This window comes from Notothenia rossii, assembly GCF_949606895.1.
Source record: "Notothenia rossii genome assembly, chromosome: 6".
NCBI classification, from domain to species: domain Eukaryota; kingdom Metazoa; phylum Chordata; class Actinopteri; order Perciformes; family Nototheniidae; genus Notothenia; species Notothenia rossii.
This window is the reverse complement of record NC_136909.1, coordinates 58,028,508-58,036,186: the sequence shown is the minus strand read 5'-3', so window position 1 is coordinate 58,036,186 and position 7,679 is coordinate 58,028,508. Positions and strand designations below refer to the sequence as shown.

The 7,679-nt window shown below is 39.5% G+C and overlaps 1 long non-coding RNA gene across 1 annotated transcript; it reads left to right on the top strand.

The window, feature by feature from the left end:
* Positions 1–4,204: 4,204 nt before the first annotated feature.
* On the top strand, positions 4,205–7,128 carry LOC307043784. Its single transcript, XR_013809450.1, has 2 exons — positions 4,205–4,524; positions 4,740–7,128. It is a non-coding gene; the product is annotated as an uncharacterized lncRNA (long non-coding RNA).
* Positions 7,129–7,679: the final 551 nt, after the last annotated feature.

The window sequence follows — 7,679 nt, the reverse complement described above, 5'->3', positions numbered from 1 at the left end:
GAGCAGTTGCAGTTTTCAAAGGAGCTTGAACAATGCTGGCAGACATACACTCGGGCCCATACAGAAAGGTAAAGAAGTACCTGTTTATTCAAAATCTTCAATAGATTACATAGTGAACAATAGGAGTGTGTGTCTGTCTGGTAAGTTGGACTCCTGAGAAAGACTGCCTAAATTTAAGTTAAAACAAGCTTAAATTGATAAACATTGGTATCCTACCACACGTGGCGTTGCTTTGTCACAGGCAGGGTGAGTTCATTTTCTTTTGTTCTATTTAACCCTGCATGCTATTCGTTTGTCTGTTATTACATGTCGGCTAGAGGCCAATCACTTTCAATAGGTGTCTCTTGTTACGTTTTAAGTTAATGTGAATGGTTTTAGGCCATTAAGCAGTTGGGACTGCTTGAGGCAAAGACACAGCCAAAGTTGGAAGCTAAGGTTATTGGAGTGAGTGTTTGTGTTAAAAACAGTGTGAGGCTGTTTTAAAAAAGTCCTTTTTCGAGGAAAAGGCCTGAGGAGTTTGAAGCTTTCAGTGGTTACTTTTTTCGGTTTTCAAAAAGACATTGCATGTGGATTACAATGAGAAGTGCGATATTCGTGCGTTAGATAGACGATATTCTTCTGATTGTGTGTGGATAGCGTCCCATTTTGTCCCATAATAGCGTGTTTAAACAGAAGAGATGACCATACTGGCTCTTAAAGTCAAAACATTTACGTACATGGGTAGAGGGCTATGACGTAAGGGTATGAGGCCCATTTATCATTGTAAACTAAATAGAAATGTTATTTTAAACTACAGTGTTGTGTGTTGAATTTACTAGACAAAATATCACCCCGCCATTATTTCAACTCCACTGTGAGAGTCACGAGGTGTTTTTTCAAATCCCTTTGTTCTTCAGGTCAAAGGTTGAAAAACCAGTTGTCATCTTGTCTTGACCTCATGTTCACAGTGAACCACACGGCAGTCGCCATTTCATGAAATGCTAATTGAAGTACTCTGTTTGCTTTAACACACTGAGGCTAGGCATTCCATCTTGTAAAGAACATCATACTTCTTGTCAGAGTTAGAACTATTGGATGTACTTCTGCTGGTAAAAGTGGATTGGCTGGTTTTGGGATATTCTTGGTTGCAAGTGTGTATTGGCGGTTTTGTGAATATTCTTGTTTGCAAGTGTGTATTGGCGGTTTTGTGAATATTCTTGTTTGCAAATGTCTTTTGGCGGTTATGTGCTGTGTTGTTTAACCATAGTGTAATGTTCTTCCTATTTTAAAGATATTTTTAAGGAAAATAAGTTTCTCCTTGTTAAAAACAAGTCAGTTTTGCAACAGCTATTCCCTAGTGGATTAAGCTGGAAATTAAAATAGCGCACTCTGGTGGTAGTACAGAATTATTACACAAATAGAAGAAACACCATAACATTTTGAAGTATAATTTTAAGTGTTATAAATAAACACATGCTTGATCGCCAAGATAGAATTGCAAGTGGTTTCTAATTATAAAATAAGAAACTTTACATAATACTTTTTCAAACACCAATTTATTGAAGCTAACACAAGTAGTGACATTAGCATAATTTCATATACTTCGGTATGCACTGTACACAGGAGATTTAGATTTGAACCAATATTCATATTTCAAAGTCAAAACCATAAACGGTACAATTTTTATTTTAACATTTCATATTTTAATTTTGCATAATTTTTATATATTAATTAACTTTATTAATATTTTACCTAAAACTTAAAAAAAATAAAAATAATTATAAAACCTTTAGCAACTAATAAAATAAATAAATAAATAAAGATTTAAAGTTCGGACCAACAGCAACGAAGGTGCTAGTCAGAAGATTAGTGCTTCATCTTTGATAAGTTAATAAATAATTAGAGAACATGTCACCAAAACAAACTAAGTTGAGACTAGACGCAGAGCCAGGCTCAACAGCAGATATCAAGGGAAGGATCAAAATCAGATCAGATGCTATAACAGCTCCAAATCTTAGACAAAAGACATGGAACCACATGGAGAAACTGTTGGAACAATGGCAAACGAGAGGACTGTATCCAGCAGATCATCAACCTGGACCAACAATAGCCCATAGAAGAGCAGTACTCGACTATGAGCACGAACAATGCCTACAACAGCTAACTATATGGAGGGAAGCTGAAGAAAGATTTATAAGAGTTACAAGTCTGATACTCCACCTGGAATATGCCAGCCTATTGGCAGACAGCACAAATGTGGTCCAAGTAGCAGACCTGACAGTGAGGGAAGACATAGCAAAAAAAAACAAAGAGGCTCCAGTTATCCAAACTCCGAAGTTGTATCTAAGCCTGGCCGAAGTACCCTCCTCCCTCCCCGAATGTTGGTTTTATAGGAGAAGTCTTGCAGTTGAATGGAGTCTCCACGGACAAACATCTCAAAGAATTGGAGTATGAAGTAAGAATGCTAACCAGTAAATCAAAACACCTGATGGGAGAGAACATACGATTGGAAGAAATACTTGGAAGACAAACACAAAACACAGAAATGGAAGCACTACAACTGAGACTCTTGAAGATACAGGTAGCTGAGAAAGACACCAAAGCTAATAAGAACAAGACAAGGAGAAGGGAGGGGAAACTTCCAGAGAAGGCAGGGCAGACACCCCAAACCGTTCAAACTCAGGTAGCGCCAGAGATTCAGGTGCAGAATCAACGAAGAGGGGGAGGAGGTTTCCGAGGAAGACAAAGTGGCAGAGGAAGAGGACATTTCCCATGGGGTGATCGATCAACAGGACAAGGTTTCCCAGATGAAGGCTGCTACAAATGTGGTCAGCTGACACATTGGTCCAGAGAGTGTCCGCAGAACATTGCACCAAACAACGGCCCACCATGCAGTTTCCATGATGACGACGGAGGCAGGGGGTCCCAGAGATGTCAAAGACGTACAGGATTTCCAAACATGAACCAAATGCCACTGACAGCCTGGTATCAACCACAACAATGAGGAAGCTTAGAGGACCAGACCATCAGGTGATGCATCTTCAGCACAAGGGTATTTTGAAATCCAGCTACATAGAGCCACGTATGTCACCACAGGAGGGAGAGGCTGAATGTTATTTAAAAGATAGTGAGTAGAATATTGCATTTAAACATAGAGCATCCACAGATTAGAAGTAGCAGAGTATAACATTTAGCAGACTATTTTTGTAATTATGAGAAGGAAAATACATTACGAATGATGTTGTTCCCCCACACAGAAAACTATTGTGTCCACACAGCTAGTGAGGTCAAGACGATGGGCTTCCACCCAAAATATGCAAGGGGCGGCGATACACCTGACGTGAAGCTGTCCAGACCTGAAAACAGAAACTTGATTCTGCTGTGGTGAAGTCTGGCTACAAAGGGAGGTGTTCCGTTAGGGTCGCTTGTCTCAAACCAGTGAAGAAGTCAACAAGAACCCAGCTGAACTAGAGAGTGACTGTTAGCGGGAGAACTGTGACGGAGCGACAGAGACTGGCCCAACATTTTCCAGCCAGTACATAGATAGACCCCATCAGAAGACCGGGGCTTTGTTTAAAGGGGAACTTCATTTATTCTTAGCCAGCAGTGTAGTTTTGAATCAAACAAATTATGTGATTTATGGAGTCAGATTACATTTTTCTCATAAACACAATTTTATAATCGGTCTGAAGTATCTGTTTTAAGGCATGAGCCGCAGATTAAATAACATAACACTGATTGAGAGCTTGGAGGAAGAAGTTGTAGGGTTTTTACAACAGTTTCAAGAATCAGTTTTTATTTATTTATTCTTGAGTAACTGTACTGATTTTTTATGTAGTGCGTAAGGCAATATCTCATTTTGAGTAAGGGGCACTCTCTGTGAGAATAGTTCATATTTTCCCTCCAGTTTGGAGAAAGATTATTTTATCATATGTTAGTTCAGCAGTGTCAACCAATCCTCTAACCCTAGAATTATTGAGACGCATTAGCGACACCAGGGGTATTTTTTTTCGCAGCAACGATGATGCATAATACCATGACGAAAGCCATTATTGAAACAAGTAAACTATTTTTTGTGCTAATGGCAGATTTTTTAGTGAATATGCATTTATACCATCAGAAAACCATACATCAAACGATATTTTTGTGCGCCTTGTGGGTACACGGAGAAGTTATATTTATGTAATGCAACGTTATGGGTCTTACATGTCCTGTTCATAATGGAGCTCCTGCGGATGATGTCACATATGCTGGTCACGTGACGAGAAACGAAGGGGGCAGCCATTTTGGCAGTAATCGCGTCAGTAAATTCATTGGCAGGCACTGGCAGACTGTCGAGGATGGTGGATAACTGCTGTGCACCAGGTTGCACAAATAGGCGTGGGAAGAAGAAAGGTGTATCCTATTATCGCATTCCAAAAGACGCGGAGAGGAGGGAAAAGTGGATCGCAGCGATTAAAAGAGCCAGGAGCCGTCTGAACAAGACTGAAAGATGGGACCCCCCGGCCGTTTGCTTTCGCTTATGCAGTGATCACTTCATATCAGGTGGGTGAAGGAATACAGTACAATGCTACAAAAAGTTTCTGGTCAGTTTAATTTTTACCGAAGTAGAATCTAGCACCCAGTTATTATAGCTAACGGACTCTGTGATGTCCCTTTTTAACTCAACAAGTGTGGCTCTGGTGCAGCCTAGCCAGTTAGCTTGTAGCAAGCTAGTGGTAAACAAACCCGTGTTGAAAATATTCCTTCTTATTTTTTAGGGAGAAAGAGTGATAACCCGTTGAGTCCGGATTTTATTCCGTCAATTTTTGATTACCTTCCATCTCCAGAGAAGAGGAGACGAAAAACGAGACTGGAGGTTTTTAACAGAAGGCAGAAGGCTAAATTGCACAAAGTAGAGCAGGCAAAGCTATCTGCAGAAGCCATCCGTCAAAGGTTGGTAGATCAAACTCCTGTCTGATTACATGTTGGGTCTACTTGTTATCGGTGTTGTTAAATGTGTTCTTTATTCTCGCGTCCAGGAGAGAAGCTTTAAAATGAGACTAAATGGAGTCTCTGAAAAGATTCAAATGGGATACTTTAATTAAAAAAGGCGCGGTAGTGTTACAGACAGAATATTGTTCCGTCAGACAAACAGCTGTGGTCCGGTTCTCCTGAGCAAGAAGAAGACACCGGATCTCTCCTCCGGCGCTGCTATATATATCCTCTGCTGGCTCCTCCCCGCCAGCCGGCTCACCTCGTCTCCAATGTCCGTTATTGCATTTAAACAGAGGATAGGTTCTTTTCACATTCAATATATGCTTAACACGCCGTTTCTCCTCATATTCTCTTTCATCACTTTTCATTTAACACATTCTAAACGCTGTAATCAATACTCTAAACAATACTTCTCGGCTCGTTTGGTTGCCGGTCATTCCGGATGTTGTCACATGCTACTCGTCTGTAAACAATAATGTATTCAAATAAACTGTACCTTCATTTAATATTCAGCATGGTAATATCTCGACATCTATCGTTGTAGTGTTAAATCACTAGGTTTCGGTTTTCACCACACCAAGTCATTTCGCTCCTCAATTCACCTCTTTAGGAAATCGTATATTAACCACATGCTACATGCTAACCGTAGATGAAGGATTTTCAGAATAAAAGCTTAACTGCTTGTGCACAAGAATTTCTGGTTTTTCAGTATAAAAGAGCGTTTGAACTGACGGTATGTTTAAGCTACATTATACCATCAAAACATTGATTTTAATTTCTAACAGTGTGTTATTCAGATTATTTTATTTCAAATAGTTAACTGCCGTGATATGGTTCTAAACAAAAACGTCACACCAGTCATTTAATGAAGGCTAATATCATATGATTTCCATTAAACATGTCAGACTGTAAACATGTAAACTGCCATCAGTATTGTATGCATGAAAGCTTATTTTGCTGCTTCTGTGTTTTCATCAGGACATCAACTGATTGTCCCCAGAACAAGGCAGCCCAAGAAGACCAAATCACAGAGCCTTTGAAGGAGCCCCCCATCTCAGATCCTTTGGTAGACTCAGGCGATGAAGATCCTGTCCAGCCTGATCCAGCAACACCACCATGCACCTCTGAAACCTGTTCTAACCGCATCCAGTGTCTTGAGCTAGAATGCCAAGCTCTAAGGACTGAAAACATGTTGTTAAGGGACAAGATAAATAGGAAGACCCTGACAGAGATTAGTTTGCATAATGATGATAAAAAGGTGAATGTCCTCACTGGGTTAGCAACCTATACATGTCTTATGACCATTTTTCAATATTTGGCTCCATTTCTCAAACTTAAATCATCAATAACATGTTTTCAACAATACATGTTGACTTTGATGAAGCTTCGAATGAACTTCACATTTGACTTTTTGGGTTTTTATTTTGGCATCGATCCAACGACTGTCTCCAGGCACTTCAAACACTGTGTTAATTTGATTTATTGTAGACTGGTGCCAAGTTTAGTGGTGTGGCCTGAAAGAGAATCTTTAAGAACATCTCTTCCATATGTATTTAGAAATGGTGACTACGAGAAGACTGTTTGTATCATTGATTGCTTTGAAATATTTCTAGAGAAACCAAGTAGATTGCGACCCAGTGCGCAGTGTTACTCAAGATACAAATCACATCACACCATGAAATATTTAATTGCCATTTGCCCTCAAGGTTCAATTTGTTTCATTTCTACTGGATGGGGAGGTCGCACCAGTGATAAGTTCATTACAGAACACAGTGATTTTTTACCTAATATTCTCCCAGGGGATGTTGTTTTGGCAGACAGGGGGTTTCTGGTGAAGGAGTCTGTTGAAAGGTGTCAGGCTGAATTAAAAATTCCAGCATTTACTCGTGGAAAAACACAGTTAGATCCTGCTGACATAGAGAATACAAGATCTCTAGCCTCTTTAAGGATTCACATCGAAAGAGTCATAGGAGTACTTCGTCAGAAATATACTATCTTACAAAGCACTGTGCCAATAACTTTCACAGACATAGAGAAAGAAAATGATGTTACTTATCTTGATAAAATTGTGAGTGTATGTTGTGGACTAACAAATGTACCTGATTCTGTGGTGCCCTTTGAGTGATGAATGTGTGCGTCAACAGAAAGTAAACCTTTTTGATTCGCTTCTCACTTGTTTGTTGTGACTACTTTTCTCACTCACTAGATTTGAGTGACCTATCCATGTTTTAAGAGCGCTACAGATACTGCTACAGACACAGAAGACATTGGTTTAACAGTTGTTTATTAATTAATAAAATATTGACATTGCATCAGCTCATTCATATTCACACTTCACCACCACCCATGGCTTTAGTTGACTTTCATTAAGCCTTTGGGAGTGATTAACCTATATATGAAATTCAAAAATAGATAAATAAAGGTTAAAAACGCCAGCCACTTTGGTTGAGTACGTTCAAAAATACAAACTAGTTTCAGACGCACTGCAGTAGCTATCCAAGCTAATAAACAAACATGCTAACGTGACACTGCCGTAGCTAGACAAGCTAATAAACAAACAATGCTAACGTGACACTGCCTATCAAAACTGGAATAATTTAATACTTACCCTTGCAGTGATGATGCCGAAGTTTTGGGATGTAAGACTCCACAGTTGAATGTTGTTTACGAAGCCGGACTGACACCATTTGTAAGCCTCCAAGCTTTTGTAAGCTCTGAGGGAG